At 37.4% G+C, this 21,496-nt stretch overlaps 1 long non-coding RNA gene across 2 annotated transcripts in view; it reads right to left on the bottom strand.

Annotated features, from left to right (window-relative positions):
- The window catches only part of LOC141572435 (uncharacterized), a 1,196,122-nt gene that overhangs the window by 155,396 nt on the left and 1,019,230 nt on the right, over window positions 1-21,496 (bottom strand). For both annotated transcript variants that reach the window (XR_012497796.1, XR_012497795.1), the window contains one exon: window positions 9,987-10,039. This is a non-coding gene — a long non-coding RNA (uncharacterized LOC141572435). The remainder of the gene's footprint in view (window positions 1-9,986; window positions 10,040-21,496) is intronic.

Raw genomic sequence — 21,496 nt, 5'->3', positions numbered from 1 at the left:
GTCCTTCTCATTGAACATCATCATACATAGCTAGACATTCAGGGCACATAGTACATATTTATAAGGATAAGATAAAAGCCTGAGCCTAGAAATGCTTGAAATCCAATTCAGGGATAAAACTAATATGCAGGAAGTTTGACTCCAAACCCATAAATATGTTAATATTATATGTTAATAAAAAAACATAATATAGGGATATCACATTACGAACATGATAAACATGTCCAGAGAAATGAGCTACAACCCTGTGGGATGCTGTTATCAGATAATTCTTCTTGAAGGAGGAAGACAAATGAGATTAGAAACAGATGAGATGGGCACTTGTCTTATTAGGGAGACCACCTCATGGATGGTGTAGATGCCTGACCACTGCACTGTACACCTGAAGCTGAAGCTGAATAATACAGAATGTCAACCACATATGATATCAGAGGGTAGGAGATTGGGGGAAGGGGGTTATCACTTTGTGAGCGGTATAAATGTCTAACTATTACACTGTTTTGTAATGCTAATAAAACTAATGAAATAATTTAAAAAAAGAAACAGATAAATGTGGAGTTACATCCAGCCATGCAGTAGTCAAGTGACCCTGAATACATTAAATATCCTCCGTGCTTCTGAGGTTCCTCATATAACATAGGGATTATATAGCGAAGATGATGAGGATGATTATGGTGAGGAAGATGATAAAGAATGACAATAATATAATTTCATGATGTTATAAGATGCACACAATGTTTTGGAAAGGGACTGACATAGAGATTATACTCAATGCATTCAAATTCCTTTAACCCCTTTTGTACCATAATTATTTTCACTTAATCTGCAATCATTCCTGGCCATGAACTGTTGAAAGAACTTCTCTTACATCATCTTAAACAATCCTTATAACTTTCATAAGGCAGATATGTCATACCAATTTTAGAGATGAAGAGAGAGAGAGAGAGAGAGAGAGAGAGAGAGAGGAAAAAGAAGGAGGAGGAAGAGGAGGAGGAGGGAGGAGAGGAGAGGGAAGGGAAGGAAGGGAAGAAGGAAGAAGGAAGAGGGACGGAGGAAGAGAGAGACAGAGAGATAGAGATGGAGCTAGAGGAGAGGAGATGAGCAAAGGGAAGGAAGGGAAGAGAAAGAAAGGAAGGAAGGAATGAAGGAAGGAAGGGAGGGAGGGAGGAAGGAAAGAAGGAAAGAAGGTTTCACATGTGTGATGACATTATCATGTTAAGTCACTGTTCTGTGACATCCTTTGCTGGCTACTGACAATGGCCATTTTCCTTTATCTGTAGAACTCAGCATAACACCTATCATAGGTCAGGCTTTCAATCTGTATCTGCACAAGTAAAAGACAAATAAATAGATAAATAATATAAACTTTTTTTTTGACATTATTGCACCTGATTTTTTTAGGGTAGTAAAAAAGACATACTTAACGTATAGAATAGCATGTTAACGATCTGCAAGAAGTGATGATTAAATTAATTCGAGAACCAGAACTAAAAAGTAGTGAGCCTTCAGTACAGGCAAACTACTATGAGCAGTCCGTGCTTCAACAAGCCATGTTTGGAAAAGCAAGGATGAGGGTAAATTGAGTAAGCATATTAATAATAACATTTGTATAAAACTGCATAGTTTTTCAACAGTTTTATATACACTATTTCCATATAATCCCTACATCTACCCTAAGAGATAAACAGAGATATGTCCTGTGTTTAAATAAAAATGATGAAGTTTAAAAAGCTTTCATTCTCTATAATTGTGATAGGAGAACTCCAACCACACGTGCAGTCCTGTGATCTTTTATGGCCTACCATCCCCTGGTCTTTATGTTACTTGATTACAATGCATCTACCTCACATTCGTCTTTCTCATCTCTGCATCTGTCCTGAGAGGCTTTGTCAACTGCTGGTTAAGTTCTATCTTCACTCTGCAGCAATCCCCTACTCCACATCATAACCCTACGAGCACAAAAAACTACCGTGATTTCCCAAAAATAAGATGGAGCGTTACATTAATTTTTGCTCCAAAAGACACATTAGGGCGTATTTTCAGGGGATGTCTTATTTTTCATGTACAGCAATCTACATTTATTCAAATACAGTCATGTTTTCTTCTGGAACATTGTCATAATGCACTAAATGCTTCCGTCTGGCTGACGATCTTAACTGGGGCTTATTTTCGGGGAAAAATGGTAATCATCTTGTCCTTTGCTCTTCTGCTGGGGTGAAGGGATTAGAGTGGAAAGGAATGAAGAAAGGAAGAGGTGATCCTTAGGTAATGAGAAACAGGGAGGAGAGAGGAAGTGGAGACTTATGATCCTGCAGAAAGCTTTTGCAGATTTCTGCGTTTTGCTGAGTGTTATTTCTATTTATTTCTGTATAGATACATTGATCTAAATATTCATAAAAAATATTAGGTAAAAATATCGCTTTTCTTTTATCAAAATTTTTTTTCCCTAATGTGGTTTTGCTAATGAAAGGGAAGTTGATGATGGTAATACAACTTCATATTTACAGTCTTTTAGTCCACATTTGATCTTTGTAACAACATGAAAACAAACCAAGGTTCAGAGTAAAGGAATGACTTTCTTCAAGGTCACTTAGCTTAAAAGAAAGTACAGCTGGATCTTGAAGCCCCATATTCTTTCTATTATCATATCCTGTAGCTGGCATGTGGAAACCCTGTCATTATAATAACTTTAGACCAAATTAATCTATCTTCAGATAGACATGATTTATATAAAAGTCCCACAAGGCAAGTCCTGTCATTTTAAATTCAGTTGAACAGGTGAAACAAACATGTGATTTTATAACATGGAACAACCAATTTCCTACCATGAATGGAGCTGACATCAATTTCAAAGAAACAAAAGCAAGAAAGAAACAAATCAGGTTAGCGTGGCTGTTTACAAAGTGAGAATTAGAACCACAACCACATGTCCACAGACTTTTTGTGTCAGAAGACAATAGTTTGCAGCATTTCTCCAAGCTTGCTTTCAATTATGAGCTGATAATGACTACTACTTGGATATCAAGTTTTATTTTCAAGCATATTTTGCCTCAAAGACATTCTCAGGTTCTCCAAAAGAGTCTTGTTAATAAGAAATAGTCTGTGCGGCATCTTCAAAGAGGCAGGATGATGTCATGAAATGGACTGTGGAGTTAGGCAGAATGGGTTTCAAATTCCAGCTCTGACACTTTTTAGCTTTGTTATGTTGGACTTATTGGAGGAAATGGACATACCGTGTTTCCCCCAAAATAAGACCTGGCCTGACAATCAGCTCTAATGTGTTTGTTGGAGCAAAAATTAATATAAGACCTAGTCTTACTTTACTGTAAGACAGGGTATAATATAATATAATACAATACAGTATAACATAATAAATATAATACCAGCTCTTATATTAATTTTTGCTCCAAAAGACGCATTAGAGCTGATTGTCCAGCTAGGTCTTATTTTCGGGGAAACACGGTAATAATCCTGAGTCTATAGTTTTATGAGAAGTTTAAATGAAAACTTTTCTTCCAGTGCTTGCAAATATATTCAAAATTCAGTATTGATACTCATTTTTATGCTTTACACATCTACTGTGTGACCCTACCTGATAGAAGGAGCACTATAAATACTTGTAGACTTGCAGGAATTCCAGTTATATGTCCTAAATGATGGAAATCAAATACAAATCTTGGTTTTCTGTATCAAGCCCTGGTGTTGGGCTGAATGACTGAGATCAGGGTCCCACCTGATGATAGAGGAATCTCTCATGGCTGAATCTTTCATCACTGCTGTCGACTGCTCTAGCTGATGTGTATAGCTTTATGATCCTGGGGGGAGCACTTGGTATTTGTTCTGCCGTCTGTAAGATGGGGATAAGCTAGCATTGAGGATTTTGATGAAGTTGAACTCAGATACTACATGTGAAAATCTTCATAAAGTGTAAAAGTTTATTTTAATACAGAGAAGCATTATTGCTACTGTCACGTCTTGAACTGATGGTTGATGGTATTTGTGTATCATAGATCAATTGTTTGGCCAGGAATGTGGATTCTGTAACAATATGTATTTTTAAAGTTTAGAATAAAGCAAAGAATAAAATTAGAATGTTTGAGATCATCATGCAAAGATCATCTAAAGGTTTTTGTTATTATTGATTTATTTATCTGCTCTCCCTAGAAGTTGAGTGTATTTGTAAACTCCTCATTTGTATTCTTTTCTTTGTTCTGGTTCAGGAATGACACAGTGAAAAAAAAAAAAAAAATCCTATTCTTGTTATATTTCTGACTTGTTCCAACTTCAGCATATTTTGAGCTAACTTGTTCTTATGAGATTTTGCCATTGTTTCTTGACTTAAGAAAGAGAAGAAAGAAGTCTTATTTGTCATTTTATTTATAGGACGGAATTTGCCTCGAAACTTTTTTTTTATCTCACTGAATGGAAGGAAAACATCTTGGACAAGGGTGCCTACACTGATCATATTTCCATTAAAGCACAGCCAAGTTCAGTTCATTTCCAAAACCATGTATGTGCTGAGTATCCACTCTGCCTCACTCTGTGCTAGTAGGTAAGGAGAGGAGAAAACATGGCTCCTTGTTCTCAAGACCCTCAGTATACAGTTGGGGGGGGAACAAATGCTTAATTACAATTCAATATGTTGAATCATTTCCTATCGGTGTGCACAGAAGGCCAGCAGAGCTCACAAGATGGCCATCTAGACTGAGGCGGCAAAACAGACAAGGGAGTCTTCCTGAATGAGGTTACACGGTTTTGTGTCAGAAAAAAATTAAAATATTAAATGTGAGAAATTCTCAAAATGACTAGCTAATTTTATTTCAGAAAATAATATTCCAGAAAACAGTTCCATCTTTACTTTCCCTGCAGTACTACACTTTGACTTACTACTAATCTGTTTTTCATTGGTTTCAAGGGTAAAATGTAACTACTTGTCAGCTAATCTAGAAAAATCTCAAGAGGCGAATCCAAGTGTTGGATTTTGTAAAACAGCTGATTATATTTTCTTAAGGCTGTTGTAAGAGGAATACAGATGTTTCATCTTCCAAGTACAAACAACTAACTTGTGTCACTGTATTTAAAAACACACACCTTCTTAAGAAATCGTTGTAAGTGTAGAATCTTTCTCAGAGTATCATGTACCACACATCAAATGAAAATACTGTGATCTGCTACACTACTTCACTAACAGTTTTTCTGAAGTCATACATTTTTCCCTTAGCCTAGGGAAAAGAAAAAAAAAATCAACTCCCTAATTTATTATTTAAGAAGTCTTGTTAGATCAAAAGGAAAGAAAGGATGAACAGAAGCAAAGAGCATAAAAACCTTTAATATTTGAATGATGGCGTTGTATTTGGAGTGGCCTTTCTCACTGCTGGTGCACAGCATAGCAGAAAAAAGAAACCTAAGGGTGATTTGCTCAAGGTTGTTCAATGTGAGTCAGAAAAGACTGGATATTTGAATGCAAGGCAGAGCTGGCATCTCTCTCCCCTAAGAAAAGTATTTTTGTATGTGATTGGTTTCAATCCCAAAAAGTAAACACAATCACATTTCATACATTTCAAGCAGCAAACAAGGTGTAGCTGCTTTTCTTTAAGGGGAGAAATGTTTGGGAGGCTTCAGGAGACGACATATTTCCTACAGAACAAAAATACAAACACATTGCTCCGTGAGCGTGTGGAGAGACTGGTATGGCCTTCTTGGTACAAATACTGAGGGAAGGGAGATAAAACTCATCAGAGGAAGAGATGGGAGGAAACAGTGAGAAAGCAAGAACGGGGTAGCAGGAATTGCTCCTGCTTCCTGCAACTTCCTAAGCTCCTTGACACTTACCACCTTTGCATGCTTTTTAGTTCCTCCTCATTCCAAGTAAATCCTGCCTAATCATTCCAAGTAAATCCTATCTCCACTATTAACATCTAGTCCACATTCGAGGCCATGGGATCTCCTGCTTAAGAGTTTAGTATGTCCTGTTAAATAGCACTGCATTCAAATACAAATGTTATTTGCTATTAGCTTTAGGGCTTTTGGCAAAATAATTCACCTCTTTGAACCTCAGGCTTTCTCTAGGGGGGAAAAGAAGGAAATAATATTGTCTGCTGCAGAGGTGGTTGTAGAATTAAATGAAGAAATCCATATGCTCAATGCACATTTTCATGGCATATATTGTTTTCTTTTGCTTGTCTTCACTTAAAGAACATTGGTGTTCTTTACTAAAACATGAGGTTACTTTGAAGCCTATCAAAATAGGCTTTGCTACTAAATTCCAATTCTTTCTCATTAAACAATTTAGCGGTAATCCTAAAGCATCTTGTGAAGAGGTGGGTAAAACAACTTTGGCCAGAAAGTACATTCCCTTCCTTTATAACCCAGTTCTCTTTTGCCCCTCTTATCTACCCTAGCATATTTGCTTCTTACTAAAGAACCTTATTCCTAAACTCACAAGTGTTTTTCTGTTTTGGTAAACTGTTAACCCTTCACTATTGTGAAATCCTTTGTGATGCTTTTCATGGGGTTTGGTTCCCACTATGGGGTCAGTAAGTTCCAGTAATGGCAAATAGGTATAATGTAAGCCCCATTTGGCAGGAAGGAGCTGATTAGGAAATGGAATTCCCTGTGAAACTGCAACACCATGACACTCCCTGTATACGACCATGTGTCCTTCCTGGATAGTTGTAACTCCGAACATTGTGATTTATTTTTTTTTAATATTCAACATCATTTGAGTTGTCCACTTTCTTCTAGAGAGAAGGAAAGTTGGGCTCTCCTGATTCTCAAATTAGCAAGTTTATACCCATGTACAATAGGAAACTGAGGGCAACTTTTAGAGAAAGAATGAACAAAGTCAGGCCTAATATTATAATAAGGGGTTCTGAATGTCAAACTGAATTTTATTAGAGGCTTAATATAAAGAATGACATTTGTAGGAATTACAAAGAAATACAGGCTTGAATCAAATGGATTTGTTAGAGAGAAAGTAGGCCTAGAAAGTAAGCCATTAAAGTTAGCATAGGTGAGAAAGATCATGAAGCAAGGTGAAGACTGGCAGATAGGAAGACGGGCTGGTTAGAATGCTGGGGTCCTAAGAAAATTAGAGATCTGAAAGGTGAGGGAGTTGTGGTCAGTGAATAAGCTTTCAGAGATATTAACAACTGCAGGTCATCACCAATGACAATTGTGGATTGAAAAGTGATATAGAGAAGTGGAAACTGTTATAAGGAGGGGCATCCAGATCTTCAAGGCCCAGAGACTGTACAGGAGCCACATAGAAAGAAACCTGTTTTTATGGATGAGTAGTATTCCATTGGGTATATGTACCACATCTTCTCTATCCAATCATCGGTCGAACTATTCAGCCATAAGAATGAAGTATTACCAGATGAAATATTACCATTTGTGACAGCCTGGATAGACCTTGAGGGTATTAAGCTAAGTGAAATAATTCAGATGGAAAAGGATAAGAACAATATGAATTCACTCATATGTGAGATATAAAATGAAAAGCAACAAATGAACAAACAAAACAAAAAAACTCATAGACACAGACAACAGAATGGTGGTTGCCAGAGAGGAAGGGGGGTTGGGAGTGGGCAAAGAGGGTAAAGGAGGTCAAATATATTGTGACAGAAGGAGACTAGACTTTGGGTAGTGAGTACACATGGAGTGTACAGCTTTTGTATTATAAAGTTGTACACCTGTAACTTATATTAATTAATGTTAACCCAATAAATTTAAAATTTTTAAAAAAGAACCCACATGTTTTAGGTTCATCTTGTCTACCCCAGGATTTTGTTTCTTACTGTTAGATTGGTGCAAAGGTAATTACGGTTTAACAGGTTAAAAATAATTGTAAAAATCCCAATTACTTTTGCACTGACCTAATAGAAGACATTATTCCAAATCTAACACATTTTTCTGTCTACCTTCTTACTCTTTCCACCAGACTCAACTCTGTAAGAGTCAGTACAGAGAAGATAATGGTTCAACAGAGCTGAAGTCAGCCAAGAATTCAAAGGAGTTAATTTGGTTACATAAGATAATAGAATTTAGGAAAGGGAGCTGTGAGGTATAAGCTGGAAATTATAGGCCCTGAATAATTTTCTACATTAAAGTGGTAGCAGTGTACTTGGGAAGGTTTCCTCATTAGCAAAGAGCATGGAGAAGTCTCCTGGCTTTGAAATGAATCAAGGGTGAGTTGATGAACAGACCTTTGGAGGACTGTTTGGAAGGTGGTGCCCACTTGGAAAAACCACATATTGATTAAAAAAAAGCATGAGCAAAATGAGTGTTTATCGGACATAATAACACGTTTCCATTGCTTTACATACATTAGCTCATGAAATGCATGCAATATCCCTGAGATTCTTATTATTAGCTCCCCTTTACAGAGCAGAAAACTGGATTAAAAGGAGGTTAGTGATTTTCCCAAGGTCACATAGTCAGTGAAGGGCAGTGAATTCCAAGCCACATCCTTCTCATTTAGTCTGCAGCCCCTATACTCAAGCTGTGTTAACATATTTTGTGTACATTAGTGGAGGATAGCAGTAGGAAAAACAGACTAAATGGGTCAAGAGAAAGAGACGCAGATTTGAGGAGAAATTGATGGCGGAAGGCAGGCATATATCAAGGGCTCTCTGATTGAATAGAAATGAGTAAATGATTCATGTTGGAAGGTGAATTCTATAGATGGATCTAAGTATTTTGGATTATCAAATAGAAATCTGGTGAAAAATTAATTTTGTGCCACATAAATCTTTCACCCCAGGTAGACCCTAGAAAGTTGCTTAGGGTTTTGAATAAATTTTCCAGGATAAACAAAAAAATCTGCTGGTAAGATTATGGAGAATTTCATGCCAGTGGATTGAAACAGAATTGGCTCCCCTCTAAATATACATATAATAAATGTTCAGTGTGGAAAAAAGTACATAGTGAAATTTGACCTTATTTTATTAGCATGGTGATATTTTCCCCAAATCTAAGACAGCATTGATAGAGAGACTCAACATTAATTTACGTACCACTTAAAAAAATTGAAAATTTTTCAAAATCATAATTTTAACAACTACATAATACTCCATTATGTGGCTATGCCATTTTTAATTTTTTTTTTATTTTAACAAGCCCTGAATGATTGGGCAGTAGTTTGTTCCTAATGTTTCATTATTAAAAATAGTGCCGCATTAAAAATAATTTGAATGTAAATGCCAGTACCTGTATTTGACGATTTCCTTAAAAGAGATGCTCCTAAATTTAATTAGTAGATCAATACGCATAAATAATTTTAAGACTTTACTTATGTATTCCCCAATTGCTTCAAAGAAAAGTCATTTAGTTGACACTGGTAAAACCATTTTAAAGCCAGAGATAATGAGGACAGGATAAAGAAGCCAGTACTTAAAAGCTCTTCCCAGAATCTAGATTCTACCAGAGAAGCCAGCACTCACTGCACCTATACCTTATTTCAGCACCGCCCAATCCATTCTTATTTCCCTTGATTCAGAATTGATTTCAAAGCATGTATTGTTTCTAGACTGTTTCTACTCAGCAGACTGAAGAGGACGTCATATCATTTGTTTCTCGAAATGGGTGTGAAGTGTTCTGAGACACTGCAGCCTCCCAAGTTCCCTTCTTCTCAGACAAGGAGAAGAATTCCTGGGTGATAACCCCAGTCCAGATATGGTTTTACACAATCTCACCTTTAGTGGACAATTCTCAGTTACCCCAAAGAAACTGTTTGTATGTTTTCTGTACATATAGGTCCTGCCATAGTTGCTGACCAATTTGAGGCAAACAGACCAAAACAGTAACTGCTATACCCATTTGTACTGTTTGCTTTATTGAACTCAGCCCTTTAGGAGGGTCTGACCAAGAGGGCAGCAGTGTCTGACCTGACTACACTGCAAAGCCAGATTGGTTAAATTTCAGTTCATCTCAGTATTGTGGGTTAGAATATGTGGATATAAATAACGGCTCTCCAAATGGCTTACCTCATTCAACCACACCTTTTCGGTCCAATCAGTCCAGTGAAAATGTGATTTATCTAGGAAAGGAGAAATATAAGAACAGAATGAGTAAGGCATACAATTGAAAGTAAGATGTGTAATGTAAAGTATTCAGACAAGTTCAATTCTTGGAGTAAAAATAACAATCTTACTCCATAATTCAGGAAAGGAACAAAAATACAATAAGATAAAATAATATTTCTATCAAAGGACTCAAACACCACCTATAGAATTTAGACCCATGTTGAGTCTAGCCTTCAGAAATGACTTGGCGAGATGAAACAAGAGTCATTTAATCTCTCTAACTTCAATTTTCTGAATGCAGAGTTGCAGCAGCATTCTACCTCATTAACTCAGGGAGGGGTCTGGCAAGTGAATTTGGTCTAATTACAAAATGCCTCTGACATAGCAAGTGCAACATGTGTATGTCCTTCCGTGATTTGACTTCTCCCAAGGTATCACCTATGTGTTAATAAGCAACTTTAATTCACGCTGGTATGAAAGTGATGAGTCTAATCCTAAATCTATAATCATGTACTTAGGCATGAGTATTTTTCTCAGTGTGAAATAATCCTGAAACCATTCTGATGCAGTAGTATTCATATATTAAAAGAAAAAACAAAGTAATGCCATGAAGAAAACTTCCCTTTGCCTCTGTTTATTATCTTTTCAAAGAAATGCATAATTAATCATGATTGCTATGCCTTGTTTCATTCTTTATGAAAGGATTAAAAGCTCAAGTAATTTCAGCAGAAACCCGATGATTCCTCTAAGATTCTGGAACTCTACACCTTCAAATTAGTTGAACTATTATGACTTAGAATTATGACTTTTATTTTAACATCCCAACAATGTTAAACATTAAGATACAAATTCACATTCACAAAGTTCAAAGTGAGAAGTCTTTTCATTTTTGTGTGTTTAAATCACCACTATAAACATTTTTGCTCAAATATACCCAGCCCCAACATCACATTTTGGTCTTCCATGCTTTATGTAACATTTCAGAAGAATACATTTTATGTTTCACTAGTTATAAGACATATCAAATGGTAGTATTAGAAATAAATCTTCATTAAGTTCACATTAGAAGACAAAGTGGCCCAAGGACTTCTACTAGAAAGAGAAAAAATGTTTCTTGGATTTGCAAAGGAAACTGTGTACGCTATATCCCATCTAGGTTGGCATCTTCCTGACAGCCCCAGGGTAAGAATCCTAACTAAAAATGCTGATCACCAATCAATACATTTTCATTAGATTTATTGGGGTGACACTGCTTAGTAAAATCATGTCAGTTTCAAGTGTACAATTCTATAATACATCATCTATATATTGCATTGTGTGTTCACCACCCAAAGTCAAAACTCCTTCCATCATCATCACCATATATTTTACCACCTTTTCCCTCTTCTGCCACCATCCCTGTCTCCTTACCCTCTGGTAACCACTAAACTGTTGTCTGTGTCTATGAGTTTTGTCTTGTTCGTTTGTTGCTTTCAGTTTTATATCCTAAATATAAGTGAAATCATATGGTTCTCGACTATCTCTGTCTGACTTATTTCGCTTAGCATGAAAATATCAAGGTATCACTTCACATCTGTTAGAATGACTGTTATCAACAAGACAAGTAATAACAAATGTTGGAGAGGCTGTGGAAAAAAAGGAACCCTCATACACTGCTGGTGGAATGTAAACTGGTATAGCCACTATGGAAAAAAATATAGAGGTTCCTCAAAAAATTAAGACTAGAACTACTATATGAGCCAGCAATCTCTCTCCTGGGTATTTACCTAAACAATGTGAAAACATTTATCCATAAAGATATATGTGCTCCGATGTTCACTGCAGTTTTACTTACGTTGGCCAAAACATGGAAACAACCAAAGTGTCCTTCAATAGATGATTGGATAAAGATGTGGTGCATATATACAATGGAATATTACTCAGCCATACGAAAAAATACTGCCAATCGGTAGATTTTGATGATGAATCCTGAACGTGTTAAATCCATCATCTAATTTGCCTTTCGGGGTCACACTCACATTTGCATGCACTGACTAAACAAACAAATATATCATTTAAAAATTATCCATCACAACCAGTAATCATTTTCTGATATTTTTTTCCTGTTTCTCCCAAACTAGGGCTAAAGTAGATATTTTTGGAGATGTCCTCAGAATGCACTGCACATTAATGTCTAATAGTATTTTTTATGAAATGTAACGGTTGATGGTTTAGTATGGCCTTTTTCCTCATCATACTTCAGTGTATAAAGGAGGTTGACCACATCTTAATCACTGATGAGGCAGAAATTATTAACAGGTGTGTTTGAAAACTCTCCATTTTCTGCTCAAAACAAACAAAAACGTGGTTTTGCTCACTTCGATTAACTCTTCATATTCTCAAAAACACACGTTTGAACAGTTTGTTTGAATAGTTCTTTCATTTTCAATTTCTGGGATATTCTATTAGGACAATTTATAGTGAGTACAGAACTAGAAAGTTATAAGGAAAGGAGATGGAAACAGGAAGGACAGGGCCAAGCAAGTGGATTCTCAGGGGCAAACAGAGGGGAAAGAAAATGCACGGTTTAGATGGAGAATACACAGCATAAGAGTAGCACAGCAAAGCTAGGGGTCAGCAGAATCAGAAGATCAGAAAAGGACAAATAAGAGACAGAAAAAGAAGGGGGGGGGCTAATTAATTAGTTGGTTGGTAAGAGACTCTAGGGATAAGAAAATGGTGCTAAAGTACAGGAAAGAAGAGAATTTTAAGAAGTTTAGGGACAATGTTTCCTAACCCTCTTCATTGGTCTTTGCGAGAGCTGAATAATAGCTGAAGTCTCTTTGGGCATTAATTGACTTCTTTGATGGCAAAACACCCTGCACTGAATCAATAGGTCTTTATATTTTAATGGTGGTGTAATCACTTATGCAACCTAATTATTCTGCACAAACTGTATTTCAGATAAGAGTTCACTGAATTAAAAGAATGTCTGAATAAGTAAAAGTTTTGTATGGTTAATTTTTCCACTAGGGGAAGAAATTAAAAGATGAGAATTTAACATGTATGTAAACGATTTGTCACCCCATCATGTGTGGTGACCTTATTCATCTTTTTTTAATCAAGGATAAAAAACTGTGCTACACAAGATAATGAAAGAAACTAAATATAGGTCTTATATCAGAATGGAAGAAAAAAATATAATATCAAGATTCAAGTGACACAAAATGAAAGTTTCATTTATTTAAAAACAATTAAGTTGGAGGCAAATTGGCAGGTACTGAGGATCAAAAGACTCTGTTGTTCTGAGGAGGTTTGCAAGTCAGTGGGTGAAAGAAAAGAACTTCCAAAGTCATCTCACTGTTCTTACTAGACAGAAGCCCAAGTTCAATGGGCACAGAAGGAAGGACCTTCTGAGGGTCAGGACTCTCTTCCTAGGACTCACACTTCAAGGATGAGCTGTTGTTCAGCATGTTTGGCAGAGAAAACTGCATATATAGGACCTTGGGGGATTTGTTTGTTAATTTATCTTAAGGTAGAAGATGCCTCTCGCCTTGCAGAAAGATGACCCTGCAGCAGGCAAAGCTGGTGAAAAAGAATTCAGATGAAAGATGGACAGAGAGTTACAGGAGAGGCTGTACTTAACAGACATTTTCGGAGTCAAGACTGGCAGGTGTGGTGACTGGATGTGAAAGGTGAGGGCAAGAGAGAAACTGAGGAAGACACAGAGGTTTGTGGTTTCAGGGGCTGGGTGGGTGATAGTTACTCTGTTAACTGAGATGGGATATGTAGGAAGAGCATTCCTGGCAAGACAGACAATACGTTCATCTTGGATGTGTTGCATTTGAAGTACTTGTAAGACATCTAGCACTTTTAGCCGTAAATAACATGTCCTACATTACGACGATACCCTGGGTTTGTTGCAAATGAGCATCAGCCTTATGGATGTAAGGCAAGGAAAAAAAAACCAATGTGAAAACTCTGGGCAGGGCTGGGAGGGTGAAACAGTGTTTAACAGAAAGCGAAAGGAATTGCTGAGGAGGAATCTTACAAATAAGAAAAAATACTAAAAAATACTGTGAGGATCCAGGAATCTGAACTGAAAAGAAGTTCAAGAAAAAACGTAGCTTTTGTCGTCCAGAAAAAAAATCACGGTGTGAAAGAGAGTTTAGGATTTAGACTTAGAAGTCTTCAGTTTCCTCCATCTGAACATTAACAAAGGATATTGATAAGCTCCACACGAAAGAATATATGAGAATATAAAAATGATACTTTCAGCAGTAACAAAGTGTAAGTGCTTCTGAATTATAAATTATTATATAAATATAATAAAAATACATATTTTGAATAGAAATATATCTTCCTTCTTTCCTTCCTTCTTCTTCTTTCCTTCCTGTTGGCATGCGGACACCACAGTATTTATTGTTTACTTCAATGGGCACTGCTAGGAAATGAAAGCGTCATATTCAAGTCTAAATGGCTTTGGTTCCAAATTCTAGAAAAAAGATACCAATTAATTCTTACTCCAGGAACTGGAGACAATTTCCAGGAGAAGGTAAAAATGAAGTTGGAAAGATGATTGAGGATGTAGCATACAAAGAAAATGCACAACAAACAAAGCAGATTTTCAGTTCAAGTTTGTGCAATGAAAATCTTCTTCAACGAGACTGCATTTTACCAGGCACATGTCATCCCTTGAATTTCTATGTTCTTGCTTGAAGATTTAAAACGGCTGCTTTGGACATGTAGATCTTTTGTTCTATGAACTCTGTCCATAAATGATGACCCAAATCAATGAAATATTTAATCCAAACCGATGTAAATGCAAATGTCCTCGTTTCAGACAGCTGCAGTGGTTATTTCTGTACATCTGGGAAACAGCTGTCGAGCCTCATCTTTATACTGGTTTTTGTTTAACTTCAAATAAGTGTCAAGACTAAAAGCAATGTAGGTGATTAGAAGGTGGTAAACATTTCAGAAATACACAGGAGTTTCTGAGCATTTTTCTCTATGAGGGTTTCTGTGTGGCCCTCCTTTCAGAGAGCTGGTGTGATGGAATGTCCTCATGGATTACCTTTCCTCATCCAAACTTGAAAGGCGTCTAGGCTGACCAGAAGGTGAAGCTGTTAACGATTCCAAAAGGACTCTGCTCCAGTGATTACACAGAACAAGTAATGGGATAGTCATTTTCAAGGCCAGGTATATGTGATTACTCACTGGGACACAGAGGTTATGATAGGATAGACCAAAGCTGATGATGACAGTAAGAGGCAAGATGCAGGGCCTGACCCTTTGCTGCAAGAAGCTGGAGAGACCATGCGTCTGAGCCAGACAGCTGATGAGCTGTCTTCTCCTTGGGATTCATACCACAGCGATAGGCTAATAGATTTATACCATAAAGGCACTGACCTTTCTGGGCAGGAACATTTTCTCACAAGAGAGAAAAAAGGCGCAATATGCCCGGCATGCTACAGTTTTGACAGAGACTGACAGCATGGGCTGGCCCCAGTCTCCAGAAGGCATATGCATAGGCTTTTGCATTGTTACCCTTTGATTAACTTCTGACATACTTTGCAACATGAAATGCTTACAGGGAAATTGCTCTGTAATGCTGGCTGTAACATCTAGAAACTTTGCCAGTGAGAACTAAAATATACCCTGAAGCAGCTTTGCTGAAATAATGTGTGTGCGTGGTGCATGTGTGTGTGTGTACCCATGCATGTGTGTAAAGGGGGCACATTTTGGTCTTTACATTTTCTTCCTCATAATGCTATTATTCAAGAGTGGTGTTTAGAAAAAGCTTCTCACATGTTATAGGCATATTGCACATGGAGAGACTTAAGCAAGGCCGAGATGAAAATGAATAATGCATGAAGTCAGAGACCTGAAGCAAATGTTAACTAATTTCAAAATGGGTCAAAATCACAACAATTAAGGCTCTGACATGTGAAGTCATTTTTTTTTTCCGCCCTAAAATATTAACCAACTTGCTTCACTTCTTCTAGATTGATTTGTAGAGCATGAAAGGTCATTTTGGAGGCAGAGGGGGAATTTGGCTTCTACAAGCCATCCATAATGAGAGCCAATAAATTAGGTTAAGTTCCTGTTTACCTAAGCTGAAATATTGATGTCCAAGCCCACGTTGAATGCAAATCTCTACATTAATCATTTCTCTCCAGTTGGGAAATTCAGACCATGGTAACACATGCTTTGATAGACCTATACATCATAGTTACAGCAACATTAGACAGTGCCTCAGTGACAGAATACAAATATATTGCATTGGATTTCCTTCATTTTCCCCTAGCCTGACTTTTATTTGTGTCTGCAAACTCTGCTTGGGTGTGTGAAGTTTTGACATGGGTTTGGGTGATATTTTTGGCGCAGGAAATAACTGAAGACTGGTAACAAGAATTTCTTGTTGATGTTGGTTACCTGCCAAGCAAATCTAGAGGTGGCTCACATCTAGTTCCTTACACATAGCACTCTGACGATCAAGTTCCCGGGGTCCAGCCTTCTCCCATTCACACAGTAATAGCATCTGTGTTTCTCAAAGCGGGATCCAAGAACCTTCTGCATCTGCTCATCGTGATGCTTGCCGGGAAGTCAATTTCCTAGGCCTTGTACTACCATGTTTCCCCGAAAATAAGACCAGGTCTTATACCATATTTCCCTGATAATAAGACCGGGTCTTATATTAATTTTTGCTCCAAAAGACACATTAGGGTGTATTTTCAAGGGATGTCTTAGTTTTTCATGTACAACAATCCATATTTATTCAATTTATACAGTAATGTCACCTGCTTCTGGAACATCGTCATAACATATTAAATGTGTCCGCCTGGCTGACGATCTTAACTGAGGCTTATTTTCGGGGTAGGTCTTATTTTTGGGGGGAACATGGTAGATATGCTCAACTTGTTTCCCTTAGTGGGGCCAGGAGATCTTCATGTTTACGGGATCTCCAATTGTTCGTTATGCATGCTATTGTTTGTTAACTGCTATAAACAGCTACCAGCTTTAGGCTCCTAAAGGCAACTCTGATCTTGTGCCTCTTTTTTACCCAGAGCCATTCCATATCTAAATGTATTCTAAACCTCTACTAAGTTTTATACGTAGCCCACTTCTTCTGCTTATCTAGAGTTCTTAATCTAGCTCTCATTCATTAATACTGTTATTCTTTATTTGCACAAGACTCCCAAACCACTATTTCCAATAGTGAGGCTTTACACGAGCTTCAGATTCATATATGAAAATGCCTGTTGGACCGTCCCACTTGGCATTTTAATGTCCCAAAATGAACTATGCCTTTCTGTGTGCCACTATCCATCCAGACAACAATTCTGGTATTCTCACTGATCTTCCTGTCTCCCTTTTATTTTCATCATGTAAATCATCAAATAAATCACCTGTGTCATCTCTCCGTAGTCGCTGCCCTTTTTCCTTCTAGCCCTGCCTTAAGTTCAGGACTTCATCACTGCTCACCTGAAGCACTGTGATAGACCTCTAACTATTTTCCCTGCCTTTTGTCTTGACTTTTAAAATCAATCTTCCATGTGGTTGCTGAGTAGTTTTTCTAAAAATAAATCTGACTGAGTCACTTGTTTCCTTAAAACCATACCTCTTTATGAAGGATAAAATCTAGGTTTCCTGGCATGGCACACCTGCCTGTTCCCAGCCTACCCATACTCAATTTTCATCAATTCTCAGCCTGATTTTATACTTCTAATATAACAGTTTGTGATGACCTTATACAGACCGTGCTTTTTCAAAAATCTACATCTTAGCTCCTATTTTCCTACTGCTTGGAATGCCCTTTGCTCCTCCGTTATTTCCACTTAGGAAGGTGTTTCTCAATAATGATAATTATTATAAATGTTACTTTACAATATCATTATCTAATATTTATTTGGTACTTACTCTATGTTAAACATTGGGCTAAAAATTCCTTTTAATTCTCACAAGAATTAAGATATGAGAGCCACCATTAGATGTCTTTTTAACAAAAACAAGGAAACCTCAAGGTTTTCCTTAATCTGTAGCTTACTTTATTTCTTCCCTTAATACCACCAACACTGGCACTTAATTCAACCAAAACATTTAGCCTACTATATTGAAAGACCATGTTTTTATTCTCGTCTCTTAATCGCTAAATTACCTACTCCATAAGAGCATACGTCTTATTCAGCTCCATTGTCAAAGCATGTAGCTCGGAATCTGGCACACGAAGAGGTTGCCCAGTCAACATTTACTTCAACAGATCTGATTCATGGTCATGAAGAATATCACTGTGAGCAGCTCTTCTCAGTATATTTAATGGGAGATTATTTGATCTAAGGCCTTGAACTTCAAGGGTAGAGGCAGCACCATACTCACGTTTATATCCCCCTGCTGTGAAACTAGTGTTGCATCTTATATAACATCAATACTCAAAAGTGTGAGTAGAAATTTAACTGCAACTATCTGGACTTTAGAACTATTAAAGTGATCTTTAGTTCTGCTAACTTTTAGAAATAGAGTCACTGTTAAAAGCAAAATCGTTAGACATACTAGCTATATTTAAGAAGCATAATGTCAGAATGCATATTTATTAGGCTTAATGGGTTTGTGTGTGTCAGACAAAATAAATGTAAGAACTCATGATGGAGTGCAGAGAGGACATAAGAATGGATCCCTGTGGTGAGAAAGGGACAAGTTGCTTCTGGGAGGGAGACAGGAACCACAAAAATTAAGGATCTCCAAGGCATGCATTCTTTTACACTAAAAGTTTAAAAACTGTTCAACAATTATGTATTTTTACTATATCTGAATATGATTATTTGAATAATATAATAATAATGAGCTGCTGTTCCACTTATTGTGTGCATACTCTGGCCCAGGTGTTTTACATAGCTCAACGCACTTACTAGTATGTATTTTCTCCCATTTTACAGATCAGGAAACTGAGGCTCAGAGGATTTAGTGACGTTCTCAAGGTCATGGTGTAATATATTTACATATAATATTCTACATACTCATTCATTTAACAAGGGCATGCAGAACAATATCTGTCCTAGGAGGTAAACATAAAAGGATAAATAAGAACTTTAAGACATTGTCTTGTGGCAGAGTCATAGAAAATAACCCATGAAATATAAAGTGGTGCTTCCCTCAGAAATTTAACCTGTGGGAACAATAATGAGGGCTACAGTAACCTGAGAGACAGGCATCTAATCCAGCGTCAGGTGAAAGGTGTATAGGGCATCATGGAACACTTCTCAACTAGTCACACGAAGTCTGACTTTTTGAGGGAAGGATCATATTTTAGATGGAGGGAATGACACATGTCATCAAGCCAGAAGTTAGGCCCAACCCACCTTTCTCATCCCTGCTTTCACCAGAATGTGTGTGAGAAATTAATGGCAAATGATCTCGATTTTGCACTCTCAAAGTGGGCATATTGAGAGATGACGTTGAATATGCCATTTGATTTACAAGCTGCTACTCCACGGTCTTCAGCGAAGGTGTATGTGTATGTCGTGGAGGGGTGCACGATATTTGTCCTACACAGATGCAAATGATGTCCGTCAGCAATTGCGCAGGGTGCAACCTCAGCACTGCCAATGACAGTCCTGGTCCAGGCATCACGCTGACTCCTCAACATACCTTATCTGATTTATTCCTCATAATGATTCTACAAATTGGTTTGCTTGCCTCCATTGTATGCATAAGAAAACTTATACAGCAGGAGTTTAAATAATGTCCAACAATACTACGCAGAGACAATGAAAGAATTAGAATCTGAACCAAGACATCTATGGCTCCAAAGGCCTTGCTTTATCTGCTAGGGAACTGGGAATAAGGGGGAAATCCTATTTCTCCCCTCTGGCAAGTACTTCTCCAGCATCACAGAACGGTACCTCTCCCAGTCCAGTCCTCATGGGTGACAAGTCAATCTGCTGTTTCTACATCAGCTTCTCAAAGTGTGTCAGCTTGTTTGGGTCCTATTTGTACTTCCTTCCATCTTTCTATTTCTTCCTTATTTGACTTTTTATTTTATCCTTACTTCTGCCACAATCCAGCTAGAAAAGGATCATTACTTTTGACTAAACATGCTAGTAAGTTTGTTCTTATGTTTGCTACTCTGTGTCTATTCCACTGTCTTGGTATTAATCTAGGTCATAGAAGACCAATAAAAATCCCTATTAATGTAATATTTCTTAAGTACCATATGTTACCAGGTTTACAAGAGTTCAAGCAGAGCTACTAATGGGAACTATAAACTCAGAAATAAATACAAGGGATTATGAAATAAATAGAAGTGATTGTGCCCATAAGAAATGCGTGTTTCCTCTGAACACACTTCTGTCTTACTTTCAGGACTGTGGGTTGTTAAGCCTAATTTTATGACCAGTGTCATGTTGTAAAACTTGTCTGTCTTTATTGTATCCTCAGCCATGAGGTCTCTCCCATCTTTCCCTTTTCACTTGAGTCTAATTCTGGATGTGGGTTGAAATCCCAGAAGTGTTTGGTTTCTGCTCTGAGCACACTGTGCATTAATCTCCTACACACCAAAGTCCATTAATTTTGAATAGTGCTATCAATTATACTACATGACAGGGAGCTAACTATGTTATCACCTTTGCAGAAGTGTCTTTCTTAGAAAATCTATATAGCTTCATCAAGACTTTAATACTGATGGATAACTCTTTTCTCAAAAATCACAATTTGATTGAATTTTCTTTCATGGAACTTAAAAATACAAGCAAATAGAAATCTTGTAAATCTTGTACTACCCGTTCACATAGACAATGAATAAGCTTACCATTATTCTTCTGATAAAAATAAGATGGTTCTTCTTATTCTGGGCCCTTTAAATATATCCACCTTGCAAGTATGAAAAACAGAACTATAATATTAGCACCCAACTTGGCCTTGTGAGTTTCCCAGATTTATCTATTAGGTGCCAATGTGAAGGGATTGTTTTTCTCCTCCTCCTCTTCCTCCCCCTCCCCCACTCCCCCTCCTGCTCTTTCTTTGTTTTCCTTTTTTCCTCTTATTTGGCTCTATCCTGAGCCCTCTCATTGGCAAACTAATCTGTTCTTCCTGGCCTTTTTTGGGGAACATTTCTGGTTTGTGTTCTTCCCACAAAATCTCCAATGTACAAGAACAAATCCACCTTTATGCTAAGCTCCAGGCCTCTCAAATTATCTCTTTTAGATCAGGCACAATGAAATACTAGGGAGCAGCTGAAAACCCTTCCTGGGCTTCCCAACACACTCAAAATAAAATAGAATCTCTTTGCCATTCATGCTCTACAAGCCACTCATTCATTCATGTAATAAGTGTATGACAGGTGCCCACTCTGTACCAGCCACTCTTCTGGGACAAGATGGAAGCACTATGCCTCCCTATACTTAATAAAAGGAACAAATGCAGGCAGTGAAGTAGGATGCAGAGACTGAAATGGTGGGTTGATGGGAAAGTAGAAAGAAGGGCAGGGAGACCAGATA

This window comes from Rhinolophus sinicus, linkage group LG06 (genome assembly GCF_036562045.2).
Source record: "Rhinolophus sinicus isolate RSC01 linkage group LG06, ASM3656204v1, whole genome shotgun sequence".
In the NCBI taxonomy this organism is placed as follows: Eukaryota; Metazoa; Chordata; class Mammalia; order Chiroptera; family Rhinolophidae; genus Rhinolophus; species Rhinolophus sinicus.
This window is presented reverse-complemented; position numbering and strand designations above follow the sequence as displayed.